Here is a 15,259-nt window from a genome sequence, read left to right as displayed (position 1 = left end):
AGTCACCATCATATTTTCCCTTTACAGCACTGCTGTCTCTCACTCTCTTGAGTCTCAGCAGTGGAGATCTCATCAATAATCTGCCCACCAGTCAGCAGCCCACATAAGGCAGACAACCTACCATCAGCAGCCATGGACTTGTCTCCAGGCAGTCAGAAGGGATTGGACTTCATCTCCCCTATAAAATGCATGTACTAATGACAGCCTCATGCTCCACATGTTGCTATAAGCACGGACCTCCAAGCTGCTGTGCTGAAACAGCCTCACCAAAAACATGAGATCAGCATACTGTCTGCTAGCTGTGTCTCCTTCAGATCATTAATCAAACTCCCTATCGCTGCATTGATGCAGGAGAAGATATTGTTCCCACCACATCATTAATAGTGCAGGGGACCACATTGTGCAATATGACATCATTGAGTAAAAGCAGTTGAGCTCTGAGTGTAAAAGCTAAGAGTATATTTTGTAATGAATCAATACATGTAATTACTTTTAATGCCTTACTCTAAATGATTTAAAGCAATTTGACATCACACATTTGAGAATTCAAATGCCATTGAATGTAGATAAAGAACAGGGCAGGGAAAACATGCCCAGCATCACATCTTAGGCAGAACCATAAAGATTACTATGACAACACAAAGACAGCAGAGTAAAGAAAATGACATCTTGAACAAACCAAGAAAATATATAGTTAACCGACGCATATCATGGTTTTGGTGGTACCAGATGTAGCCGACGCCAGACCGACCATCATCACAGTCCATGACAGATCACCAATTCAGAAAATCCCCAAGAGAAGACTGTCACAGTTGCACCCATGCTCTGCCAGCGCGGATCGACACCACTTACCACAGACCTCCAGAGTGACGTTGGAATTTAATAACAGGAATGTTTTCTTCAGTAAGATGTTTAGCTGAAATATTAATTGTTCTACATCCTGAAATCTACCTATTAGGAGACACTGTGTAATCAACATTTTAACACAAAAATGTGGATATTTTGTAATGTACCACAAAGATTAAATACCAAGTAAAGTGTCTCCATATTATCTCAATTAAAGGAGATACGTGGTTGCAGCTTTGGAAGGCGGTTAGCTACGGACCACCAGCACATACAAGACCAAAATGTAATACGGGGCCTATTTTTCCCTCACAGAGAACCGCTGGTTGTCAAAACAATAAAACAATAGTAAACTTGGCGTCCACATGTTTCTTTGAGCATGTCATCCACAACAAATAATGCATGGCTACCCGGTGACCACACTACAGGCGGTCTCAAAGTGACAAAACAGTGTTGTAATTCTTCAGTGACTCTGTTGTTGTTGTCTAGAATCTCTACAGGCAACTGTTTGACTGAGCACATCAAGCAAGGGTGGTTCACCCTGGGCATTTCTAAAATGGATATCTATCAAAACTGTTGCTGGTTTATAGTGTGAGTCAGGTCCAGGTTGTATATTGATTTATGGCACTGAGATTTTAGGACAAGTAACAACCTTGTTCTGCCAGCAGCTGCAAGGAACAAGCCCCCCCCCCACACTCATGTGAAAACTTCCCCCCTAGTTTGGAACTGCTATATGTTAAATTGATGGATAGAAATGAAGAATGTCGGTATTGTACAACAAAAAAAAAACTCTTCCCTCCTTGTCACAGATTCGGCTGTATGAATTACAATCTGGTTGTTGGTCAATTGTGCTTAACTGGAAATGTTTTGAAAAATGTCAACCATATCCTCTGATAAATACCTGTGTTGGTCAGCCATTAAATAAATGGTCCTCTTTACTCATAACTCACATTTAAACAGCAGCTGTAGCCGAAAAAGAAGGACACCAGCTGGGATCCATATGGATTTCTCTCTTTTGTTTTAGGAAAATATATGTATCTCTGTTGCATCTTTGTACAGAAATCTGCACCTTTTGGTGTGATCACATGGAGGACACCGGATCATTACATCTTCCTTATGTATGTACAGAACTTATGGCTGACGCAATTTCTCTAAAATATGTATAGTCCCCTGATACTTGTTTTTGTACATGAGTCTTTTTGAACATTCTAAGTTGTGTCCAGCAGGTTCTATCAACTGATAGTCGATTCGAAAAATTTACTACACAGAGAGTAAGACTAGAACTCAGAAGCTGTCATTTGCCATTCAATGAAACATCTGTGATGGGGTGATGGGCGGTGCCGGTTTGACATACTCAATGACCCAACCGTCTGGATGTTCTCCAACCTCGGACACAGGCTGCCATAAAATACTATTTTAGTGTCTAAACTGCGCAAGGAATTCTCTCTATCAAGTCCTCTTTGTCACAGAGAACACACAGCAAAAACTATAAATTCTTTTTTTTTGGAAAAACTTTTCAGTATCCCTCTTATTGAGATTATTAAGAGAACTCTACATCTTCAGACCTTATCTGTTACCAGAAGATAAGTCTGAAGACTCCCATCTGGGAAGCCACGTCAGGCTGGCTCATTAGAGTGGACTTATGAGATGGCTGTAGCAGTGTCATCGAAGGCCTTTGTGGCAGTTCTGCTTCACGCTGCTTTATGAGAGAGTACATACTATTGTCCTTATGCAACTTTCCGAACTTTAACTCCACTTTTGCTGTGTTCCTTCAACTAAGCCTTTAAAAGCAGGAGGCAGTCTTGACGGTAATCCTGGGAGGAAAGCACATCATAGACACAGTTATCACTGACGGTGTAGGGAGGGCTGGTAAGGATCTGTTCCTTTACGTCTTTACCAGCTGCTGCCAGCTTTGACGGATGACTATTCTGTTTTCCTTCTCAAAATTTGCAATGACGTGCATGCAACAAAATGTCTTATTTACACACAAATGTCAGGTTAAGAAAAAGACAAGACATGACTTGAAAGTAGGCAGATTATTCCCATTACCTCATCTTCTGAATGATATATCTGTTCTTCCAAAGAAAAGAGAGCAGTTAAAAGTAGCTCGGTGAGAGGAGGTGAGATTAGGAAACCAGAACTCCCAGGCAGTAACTCTCAGCAGAAGGACAGTAAGAGAAGGGCTGTAAACTAATAGACTGTGTTAAGAACAACATCACTGCAAAACACCTGTTATTCCAGGTTTGAAACAAGACGGCTACAGAAGAACAAAGTGAAATAACGGGAGTTCTTCTCTGTGTGTTGTAAGCGTAAAACTACTCTGCCAGTTGAAAGTATTTGTTCCCCTTTCTTCTAAAAATGTACTGCTTTTATGTCAATATGTTCATATTGTATATTATATCAAACATCTGAATCCACAGCCTGTCAATAAACAACTGAGGACACCATGACTTGAGCTGTATTTGGCTTAATGAAAGTACCATACCGACCCCATGTCACCAAGACGCATGTATAAAAAAAGGTGGATTTCCAAATTCAACTCCCTGCCAATACTAAGAACCCAAAACAAGACGAGTCCCTTAAGTGGATAAGTTGTAGTGGTCGCTTTATCTACACAACTTGTAGACAAAGGCTAATTTGAAACAGCACTGTGGAAACACAAAGCTTGGAGAAACCAGGGTTTGGCAACTCAATGGCTAAATTAAGTTGAAGTTACATTATTTATTTGGTACGATGCCTGTTGCTGTGAAATCTCTGTATTATTTAGCCTGTAGAGTGAGATGCCGATGAGTTCACAGTTAAATTAGAACCCATCTAATTAAGAAGGTTATTACAGCCCACAATTCATTACAGCTGGAGCTCATCAAAATCTATCCTCGTAAGCTTGATGTTTTCCATAAAGAGACCAAAGCAGCTAACCTAAGAAATCAAACAATCGTAGCAAACATGGTGAATCAGCTGAATTCAGAACAACCGAGTTCTGCCTTCCTCAAACAAATCTATTTTGCCTAATTTTCTCCTATCAGCAATCGCTCAAGGAATAACATTGAGGAATAACATCTCCTTCCTTCCACCTCTCCTTCTTCTCCTCCACCCTGACCAGTAATCAAACTTAACTTAAACCATCCCTTCTACAGGTATCCGTATATCAGGACTAGCTGAGGCGTTGTGTTTTCATTGGGAAATGACTCATACATTAGAGGTGCTCCCGGGCTGGCTGTGAAAGAGCCAGACACGTCCACAAAGTCTTCCTGATTAGTGTGGCTGAGAGAAAGGCCAGACAGGCCAGGGCTGCAGGACCCATTTTGGACCATCACTGACTTGAAAGAGGAAAGGAAAACATATTGATCACATAGCACTGGCAGGATCATTGCTAATAGCTATGGACCAGGGTGCCATAGCTGCTAATGGAAAAGTAAATATACATCTAATTTCTATTTGAACTTTATGCTATTTAAAATCCCAATTACCCTCAACAAAAGCTCAGAACAAAAAGCTTTTCTTTGGTTGTCTAGCCATTTTGAATGTTCATAAAATAGGTTAAAGTAAGTTAAACTTGAAATCAAATGTATTAATCAAATTTACTTACTTAAAATGTTTAAAGCTTTTTTTAGTCAGGTAAAGATGCAGTCTGAATGCATACTAAATACAGACAGGTTCAATAAAAATACAGGCACATTTTAAATAAATGTTATTTATCAAATAAGATGAATAAAATCCTGCATACCTAATTCTTTAAAAAATATTAGACTAAAAAATCAAGAGCCTTAGAAGTGAAAGCAGTTGTCTCAACTCCAAGGGAAACTGATTCCAGTGGTGAGAACCATAATGGTTGAAGGCCGTTTCTACATGTTTGGTTTGAACTGGGGCCACCACTAACTGACCAGGCCCTGCAGATCAAAGAGACCTACACTGCTTGTACTCAATCATATCTGTAGTATATTCTGGGCCAGGACCATTGAATGACTTATATATAATAATTAGGGCCTTGAAATCAATTCTGTATTTAACTGGGAGCCAGTACAAGGACTTTAGGATTATAGAACTGTGCTCTGTCGTATTGGTATTTTAGCAAAGCATTTTGAATAAGTTGTAACCATTTAATGGTCATATTGGAGAGGTCAGTATAAAGTGTATTACAGTAGTCAGCTTAAATGTGATAATTGCAGGAATTATTTTTTCTCAAGTGTAGACTGAAGGTTTCACTTTGTACATACGAGTGAGAGTCCCTCCCTTACCCATAGTTATTTTCCCCTTCGGATACACTGACGATGTCAATTTAAAACACCGCCCTGCTCCTTTTATTCATCAAACACAGGATACCATGCCTATTGGGAGGAATCTGTATCCAGGAGATGAATGCCAGAAACCTTCATATAAAGTTGTAAAAACAAAGTCTGCTCATGAATTACAACAGCACTTCAGGTTCGGGACTTGCTTCAGTGTAAGAAAAAGCTGTCTATGAAGAATACCAGGATGATATGAGGGCGTTTATCTAAGTGATCACCCGCAGCATATTTTATTGAGTAATGATAGCATCAAATTCTGAGGAGCAGACATTTTGCATCAAAGACGGGCTACACTTCCAGGATTCTTCCGTTTGTAGATTCTGTAAACATGAGGGACATGTAAAAAGAAAAGAAAAAGGAAGACTGTGATTCTTTGTTTAAACCGGTGCTGTCCCTTTGAAAGAAATGCAGCATATATACATTTTGCATGTGCACAATGAGAACTCCTTCCAACTCACTATATACTCTGAGCACAACACTAACATCTGCAGCCATTTGTTCTGTGTATTCACTCAGTTATAGGCAAAATAGTTTATTGGAAATGTAGATTTTTGTTGTTGTACTGTACTGTATATATGTACTGTTCTTTTTGTTCTTTCCAGATTCGAATCAAACCCAAGATAAATATTCGCATTAACAGCCAATGGTTGAAGCTGTGGAACGGTTTTTACTTCATGTTTTAGAGGCTGAGAAATAATAGTTGCAGAGAATGAAAAGATTTACGGGGATGTTTTCCAAAAATGATCGAATTTGTGACTTTTTTTAGAGGGTGTGTTTGGTCTTGGAAACATGTGTGACAAACACTTCCAGCTAAACTTATGATTTACAGATGCTTAAATATAATTTACCATATAATCTTTTTTGTGAGTAACTTATGAAACAGTGCATGTCCAACATTGACATTAATCTATTCTCCAGTCATGTCTACCAAAAAAATCACACATTGACAATATTCAGTGTGTCATAAATTAAACCCTGTTTACAACTTCTGTCAAAAACACATTACCCTCTATGAAGACAGATTAGAAGCCCCTGTGGTGTTTCTGACAGCAAACAGCTCAATCAGAATAACTGCGTCTACAGCACAACTTCAGACAGACCAGCAACAAAGACTACAAGGAAAGGATGTCTAGGCTGAGAACTAACAGGCCAATAAAGGTTATTCAACTGAGTCTTTAAATATAGACACGTAAATGAGGAAATGGCAGCCTTCGAAGAGGGACTCCCAATAACTCCAGGCATCTCCTGATCTTATCAGCTGGTCTCAGCCACTCCACGTAGCCGCTATCTCCAGTCACAAAACCAACAGACCATAACACACACATTCACTGACACCTGGATGTTTGGTCATCCTCTCTTTAACATCCTCCCTTACGTTTGAAAGATTTTACAAATAACGTCAGTGGACTGAATGTTATGATACAGTATGGCACATTGCCCGACATCGTTTTGACTGGTGCACAGCAGCACAGTTGTGAGAACTTGTGGCTGCTTTGTGGCTTATTAAGAACACTGAGGTATTTTCAACACTGGCAGCTTTTTACCAGCTTAGACAAATTAAAAAGTGTCATGGGGGCTAAAGACAGAGGTCTTGTGAATGGACAAACACGATGAAAGTACAACACACACAGAGGGAACCTTTGCAAAGATGTCAAACATCTATTATGCATGACAACAATTTACAACCTCAATCTGAGCAGACAGTCTAGGTCAGTCACAACATGTCATAGACTTAACACCTAACAAAAAAAAAACTTGAATGCACAGTGAATGTCCTGCAATTTTTCCATTTGCACTTTTACAACAAGAGACTAGGGGGTTTCAGTAGGGAGAGAAATGTAGGTTTATAGGTGCTCCCCAAGGACCCATGGGGGCATAACAGTTTATTTTAGCACACTCCCTTGAGGGTTCCGTCTAACCTGCAACTCAGACACACATAAATCCAATTTGAGTACATACGGAGCTATCAAAAAACAAACAACACTTTTAGCACAAGCCATGCAAGTGCCACACATCAGTGGGTCAATCAGCCTGACAGGAGGCCATCCATCTTTATGCCAAAACTTTACAGAGAATAAAAGCACACTCACTTCAACATTCCGGGCTATTCAACAAGGTATTCAGAACCTCAAGTCAAGCAACCCCCCCCCGAGAACGCCTGTTAGCGCAGACAGCAATAAAGAAAGATGAAGAAAAGTCTGACTCTTAAACACAGCTATACTCAGTCTGATTCAAATGAGCATTTCAGGACGGCCAGGTGACGTCTGGCTTTTGGGGACAAATTCCCTCGAGGCAGATGGCAGCCCAAGCTCTGTTGGCACTGTTATTGGGAATATGAGTCTGGATGGTCTTGTGCCTCATTCTCAACAGAAGAAAACTCAAACATAGAGAAAAGTTAGGTCTAAGAAGAGTCCTGTTTTTCTCACGGAGGAGCAGCTGCCTCACACCTACCACACTGTCCAAATCTGCTATCACCAGGCAAACAAAAAAAACCTAAGACAACTGACTGGCAAATTAGCATTTTACAGTCTTGGGTTGTAAGGAAGGTGCAACAGAGAACAAGGTAGGAGGTGGGGAAGAGGGCGGGCGAGAGGAAGTGAGAGCTCTGACCTGAGATACAGCAATGACAGTAATTGTCATTCAAACTGTTGTAAAAATGTAGCAATGAGTGTAATGAATACAGATGGAGACCAAAGGCGACTTTTCCACAAAGGAAATTGTTGCTGACCAGCTGAGTTGCAAGGTTAACGTTGGTTAAGGAAACTGAATTAAATAAGTACAGCAGGACCCAGCATCTGTGTCGCCACAATCAAAGACGCATTTTAGGATAAGTCCATCACAAGACGGAATAAAGACTCCTGACAGTAAAGTGTTATACAAAATATTCAACAAAGTAATATATAAATGCTCTCAATGACGAACATTTTAAAACAAAAACCAGGAAACATTTTGAATCTTAAAGATACCAAATCTGGTAGCTGTACCAGATCTGTAAGGACAGGACTTTACTGCAAACCTCTGGTTGTAACCAGATCTAATCGAACCATCTCACGCATGCTCCAGTCCATACAGTGTGCTCCTGCTGTAATGGACTGATGGCCAAAATATGTGGGAGTTGTGGGAAAGCAAACCAAGTTGAGCTGAGACACGAAGACCTTTCCATGTCTGGATTTCACTGAAATATCCAACAAAGATGAGTGGAGCACACTGATCCAAAGAAGATGTTGCAAGGCGCTGGCCCTCCAGCACAGTGCGTCCGGCCAGATTTACTTTCCCATCATAGCTGAGTACTACAGACACATCGATAGAACCCAGAGGAGGTGGCTGAGAACTAAAAGCTGTCCTCATTGAAGGAGTTGTGTGATATTTGAGGAATACAACTTTTATTATGTTCAAGAATTATTTATGTTATTAAGTGCAGGGCTAACACAATAAATACATTTCTCTTGTTTATTTGTATGTGTCTCCAAGGTGGAAAACAAAAAGAAAGAAAGTATTACTTCCTAAGAGGAAATAAGTGAAAGAATATCACCTGAGTGTTAAGTCATCAGGTCAGATGTCACCATTACACGTCTAAATGTTAAATGGTTTTATAGCACCATCGTCACCCTGATAAAACCCGATCGGTCTTTGTGTTAATACCCCCTGAAGAGCGAACAGAGGACAATAGACCAAACTCTTGACCTTTTGTGGTGTGAAGTGCTTTGAGAATAAGATGCAATTAAAGAGAAAAAGCCCAAATCAAGAAACGTTCAAGGTTTTCTGTTGCTCTAAGGTTAATTCAGACTCACAGGATGAACACTATTGACTCCACATCTGAAAATTTGCTTTGCAAACATTTTGATGGGATTAATCGACCTCATTGATTAGGAAACATAAACGCAAGTAGTTACAAGAGGGGATAACAGCTGTTACTCACAGTTGTGTGACAAATTCTACTGCAGAAATGAAACAATCATCACAACAATGTAGAGCTCTCTTAATCAGTGTAGGTATTACAGAAAGGTGCACATTATTCTCAATGAAGTGGTGTAGATCAAATAAAAAAGCATTGGATGCATACCATGCACACGTTGTATATACATACACTAGCCTATATGTACACCAGAGTGTCATAATGATACAAAATTATCACACCACATTAAAGTTCTCTAACTTAGTGTTTTGAGCTGTTGCTTCATTATAGAACTTTGTGCAGTGCTCTTTTCCCTTTGCTCTCATTCTCTCTAACATTAACACATTGACCCGTCCGTCAGTCAGACTGACCATTGGCAGCACTGGAAAAAATCCCCCGCGCATCGGTGGCCTGTTGCAACATCCATTAAGCTTTTACCGTCCACTGCAAGCAGGCAGGATTTGGCATAAACTCAGGAGACACCGCTTTCAGGGTGCATGTTCCCACGACAGGTAAATAGTTCTCAGCAAACAGTCAGACCTCAGTTAACAACCAGCCCTGCTTCCTACTGTGGACATGTACCCCCCCCACAAAACAAATTAATCATCTTAACTGAAGACACCTATCGTCTGGAGATACCCTGCCAAACAATATTCCTGCCAAGTTTGGTGAAAATATGTTGACGCGTTGTTGAGTTATTTTGCGCACACGCACACACACACAACACACACAGAGGAGTGAGACCAATACCCGGCTCCAGGCTGCACTGGCACCCAAGGCACCCAATTGTTTCTACAGGTGTTTTAACTTGACATTTAATAAGAACTGTGCGTCTATGCCCCATGGTAATAAAACCATAAATCTGTTACACTCAAAATATTTTGATAGCTTACTGTTGCCTTTCAAAACCCAAACATGGCTTCACTGATTGTTTTTTTAAAGGCTTGTTCACACTAAACAGAAAATGGATACTTTATCAATCCACATTTGATCAGTTTTTACAGAACTGATCAAATATCATAAACGGGCACAATCTCTCTATTGAAACCAAAACCAACAAAGGCAGCAGTTAAACTTGGACCTCACTTCCTTACCACCTGTGCATACAGTTTAAAAAAGTTTGCACTCATTAACACAGACACATGCAGACAGAGCAAACTCTCAGCCGATCTGAGGAGGTGGTGTTTGTATAAATCTAGGAGGACAAGTCCCTGTTGATCCCACCACACCCACTGGTTTCCTCTCTGAAGGACCTGAAAAGTAAATAACAGCAGGACAGAGATTATTCTGACTGCAGCGCTCCTCCACCGCAAATGCACACATACTTGTATATTCGTGAGGACACTCATTGACACATTGCATTCTCCAAGTATGGTGTGGCTCAGGCTGCCATGTTCTGTCCGAACCCGTCTGAGCCAGAGAGAAAAAAACCAGAGTCTGACCCAAATCTGACAGGAATTCTGTTTTTTTGTGTCCGAGCCTGACCGGAGCTCGATATGCTCCGCATCCACTCTACTCCACAGCCCCTTTCCCATACTTACCATCACAACAAAGTCATAACCCTTAAACTGACTTAGAAAGTTGTGTCAGAAAGTTTCCTCACTTCCCCACATTGTCCCTACTCTGTAAGGTCTTGATATTTACACTGGTCCTCACAGAGACAGAAGGACACACACACACACACACACACATCAGCCCCGCAAGCTGTTTGCCGTTTACCTACCCTCGGTTCCATCCTCCGACATTCTCATCACCTTCCCCCGCACAATCTGACTTCCTTCATTTCGCAAGCCGTGTAAACAAACACACCAAACGCTAACATAACACAACCCAAGCGACGATCGTAGCCACATGTCACTCCTACACACACACCCACACACACTGACACACACGTCACACTTGTCCACAGGGTTGGGGTTTAAAAAAACATGTAAGTGCTCCCTAAGCTCAGATTCAAACACCCACAAATTTGCTTATCATTCAATGTATCTGTCATTGAATTTTCTTCCCCTCCTCTTCGCCCTCATTCCCTTCTTCTCCTTCACTTTCTTGGCCAACAGGTCGTTCCATCTGTTTAACAGCTGGTGGGAGAGGAGGATGAGGAGGAGGAGGGGAAGGGCCGTGCTTCATTCAGCGGTTTGCTGCTCTCAACAGTCCAACTTTCTCCCAGTGACTGTAATGACTCTTCTGTGGCTCTCATTAGGGCCTGACCAGCACTGGGTCCACCTCCCTGAAACATGTCACATCCAGGCCACAGATTTCCCAGTGTTGAATGCAGAGCACTGTAACAAGTCACTGACATAACCCTGATTGCTGTATTAGTTTGGAATAAAACTGCTAACCACTGTTCAATTCAACACCAGTGGATAGACTTACAATCTCGGAGGCAGCAGACGGTCCAAAAAGAAAACAACACGCATACAACTTCCCCTAGAATGTGTAGCTTGAAACGGTTCAGATGAAAGCCTCAAATCTGATTCGACTTTTCGACAACGCCAAAGAAAGCTACAGTGTCCAGCTGAATGGACGCCATTGAGTAAAAGCCTGTGTATCAAAATGTGTCTCTCATCAGCCTTTCTTTCTCTCTCTCCTCCACACGCTTCTCTTTGCTTCTACCTCTCCTCTGACAGACAGGTTCAGGGCGGGCAGGTCCGGGGTCGACAACATGTAATCCGACCCGGCCCAGCGCTCGCTTCTCGCCCTCTAATGATGTTGGCTCACTCCCATTCCCAATGTTGGTTTAACCTGATGTTAATGTGCCCATTCTGCGCTCCTGAAACAAAGTTCTGTTCCACCAGGTCTTGCATACATCCAGCCTCTGTCACCTCTGCTGTCAAATGTGGTTTTTAAGTAGCGCTATATCTTAAACAAGAAAGCGCACAATTTGGATGTCTGTAATCACGTATGTTATTACTTGTCACAGAGGGCAAGTCACGTGTGAGCAACACTGCAGACGCCAGAGCAACCTGAGAGTGTTCGGAAAATCTCAACACTGTTAGACGGGAGTTTTTCGAAGCTCCACTTTTTCTATCCAGTGACAGATGCTGGTTTTTCTATTATCGGCTGCTGACAGGTCTTTGGGACAAGAACCACTGTGAACGGTTTAAAATTGCTAAATGAATAAAAGCATGAAAAAACTGAGGCAATGAAAAGCGTTGGTGAGAATTTGCAAAGACAAACACCATGAAAACTTTTCTTCCAAGACAAGCCATTATACTATAATTATATTATATTACCATTATATTATAGGTATATTCTCTCTAATATTATTACTATCTATTGAGTTAAAGCAGTTCCAAGTCTATGATGCCGAGGAAACGCTCAGACCTTCTTGACCCCCTGGCCGTGCTACACCTGTCAGCAGGTCACAAATGCATTGTGGGATTCCCACCTCCCACCTCCACTTTATCCTCACTGCTGAACGAGGTCATGAGGATACATCCATACCAATACATTTAATACAAGGGATTTCTTTTCTCGGACCGACGTTGAGGTGAAACTGTTACTGACAGTAAGTGTTTTGCTGGTAGTTGAGTCATGACTGGTCAGAACCAATCAGGAAGCGAATGTGGGTGAGTGCTTCATTGTTTCCAAACGTCTAAGTTTCTGTTCGTCCACAATACAAGGCAGCCTTGGAGTCAGTAGTGTTTCCAACTTTTCCATTTTAGATGCACTAAAACTGTGGAGTAGTGCGGGCGCAAGTTGTAAACGTAACAATAGTCAAACTAAAAGACGTAGTGAGAATTTAGCCTAAATCTCGTTCACTTTTTGCAACAATTCAACCCCAATGTAAACCAGGAATTATAAGAAAACTGGTGCCATCATTGTTAGCACAAAAGGTTATGTAGGTGTATGTTAAGTTATGTGTGAGGACCTCTTCGAGCAGCGGAAGGTGAAATCCCAACAATACCTGAGACTGTGTCAATGGCTAACCTGCACACAACCACAGAGCCTCCTCTGCAACTGTGCCCTTTGAAAGCCAATTAAATAAAATGCTCCTACTCCAAACAAATCCACATTTTTCGCTGCTAGACAAGCTACCTTATCATGGCAGAGAAAACGTTGTGCCTGTGTGACCCTGGGAGCAGTGCTGTCCGGATCATTTAGCTTCTGGTAAATTGGTCCCAGGCATGAGGCCAGACAACAAGAGCACGACTAACACCTATTGTATGACAAAAGGAAACTTGAGGAATTTGGTGGAGCAGGAAACTTCATTTTTTGGACATTTTTACCTCTTTAGCAGTTTCCTATTACCGCATATTGGTATTAACTTCAAGAGCTTTGTTTCTTGGATGCATTACTTGGAGATGCACTTTGAAAATGTGCTGATGTTCTGTGAAATCCCCCTATGGTTCTCCAGGGCAAAGCAAAAGTACTCGACATGAAGAGAAACAAACCCAGATGATGTCAAAGTCCAGGCTTTGAAGTTACCCCTGACACATACTGGACTTATGGAACCAATCCTGGTACCGATTTCATTGAGTAAAAAGTTAGATCGACATATGAGTCAATATTCTTTGTATTCTAGAGTATATATATATAGTGAAATTTGGAAGGTTGATGGTTCACTTGTAGTGGAGTTTATAGATTTTGAGCCATCATTTCTTAGGAAAAACAGAGCCAATGAAATCTAGATGGTATTCGGTGTCTCCCAGGTTATACTTCGAGATTTAGAACAGCTCAATAAGTAAGTTGTATCAGACCACCACTTCGTAATCAATCTTCCATATGCTATTGATTGATGCAGTTGATACACATGATCAGTAAGATTATTGGTATTTAAGATTGTAAGTAAGATCAATGGTATTTAAAAACATGTTTTCAGGCTCAAAGCAAAACAGGGAGAGGACAATTGTTGATAGCACCATTCTCTTTACTGACCTCATCTCAACAAACCCCCACCCAACACACACAACTTTCGCAGCCTGCCCCCCCCCCCCCCCCCTCTCCCATTCAGACGGTGTCGGGTGAAAGCCCTAAGTCTTCCCTCATTCAATAAGATGCCTGTCAATTCCAGCCGAGGTTTCCATGTCTCTCCAAACACAGGGAGGCTGGGTCAGAAGAAAAGTCCACCAGAGAGAAATCCCATCTGTGTCCTCATCCATTCTTGGGGTTTGGACATGAGCAAACAGCTCGCCTTCACCACCCTGGCAACCCCTTTCACTTCACACCAGCAAACCATTTGAGTCCAAACACACACACACATTGAATCAAGGTTCTCGACAGCAGACCCAACACCGTCTCATGAATCGAGAGAGATAAACGTTTTAGTTGTCGTGCACATAAGCAGACTTCCTGGCTCTTTGTGATGCTGGTAGCAAAGCCCTCTGAGAAGCTTGGAGATACTGACAGGAGACAACCCCTCTTTCTGGACCAAAACAACATGTTGAAATGGCAAGCCTTCAGCTATGGCGCAATGAGGATTTATTTGATGTTTGCATATGGTAATCATTGTCCAGACATAAGGATTTGGCTTTTCTGTAGAAAGGTCAAAAACACTTTATTGGGAGTATTAACATAACATATTCAAGAGCTGCAGATAAACATTACTGCAAGTAAATGCGGCCTAAAAGAAAATCATTTCATCTTAAATAATTATCTTGTAAGTTTAAATGTTCCGTTAAAAAGCAAAAGGAACTTTGAACGTGCTGCCAAGCTTTTGTTTAGTCTAACTTTGAGTTTATTATCATAAAAACCGATATAAATTTTCTTGTGTTGAATTTTGACCAGGTCGAAATTCGGTGCAGGAACAGGTGCATCATTTGTCGGTGGTCATTGAACTCCACGGCTGCCTCTGCTCTTGCTCACTTCAAAGCATAATTCCTCTTTCAATTACACGTCACACAGACACAGAGCAATGCGATGGGAAAGTTCAGTCCTCAATTGGGGAGTTTGCTTGGACAGATTGGACAAATATTTCCTTTGTGCGGTCGTCTCCTCGCCTCTGTTCGGCCCTGACAGCCACAGAAGAGGGAGGGAACAATGCAAACTGCACAACATTATGGACTGGATGGCTGCTCGACCCAAGACACATGGCTGTCTCACCAGCTGCCTGTCTGTTTACATTTCACCACTAGACTAAGGTATCAATTATGTTTATGAGGAAAAGGAGGCTGATAGCACAGAATGGGCAGCAGTCAGTTTTCTAAGTAAGCTACATTTTTCACTTTAAGAAGGGTTTTCATCTCTCAAAAGAGCAGAATGTCGACATAAACTGCAGAAATAAAGGCAA

General features: G+C 41.4%; 1 protein-coding gene across 1 annotated transcript in view; it reads right to left on the bottom strand.

Moving 5' to 3' along the window:
- sulf1 (sulfatase 1) overlaps positions 1-10,881 on the bottom strand; it is a 62,837-nt gene extending 51,956 nt beyond the window's left edge. The window contains exon 1 of the mRNA XM_053412852.1: positions 10,751-10,881. The gene's annotated coding sequence lies outside the window, so the exon portion shown is untranslated. The remainder of the gene's footprint in view (positions 1-10,750) is intronic.
- Positions 10,882-15,259: the final 4,378 nt, after the last annotated feature.

The sequence above is a fragment of the Pleuronectes platessa genome, chromosome 20 (assembly GCF_947347685.1).
Source record: "Pleuronectes platessa chromosome 20, fPlePla1.1, whole genome shotgun sequence".
Lineage (NCBI taxonomy): Eukaryota > Metazoa > Chordata > Actinopteri > Pleuronectiformes > Pleuronectidae > Pleuronectes > Pleuronectes platessa.
Note: the sequence above shows the minus strand (reverse complement) of the source record. Positions and strands in the feature narration are given on the sequence as shown.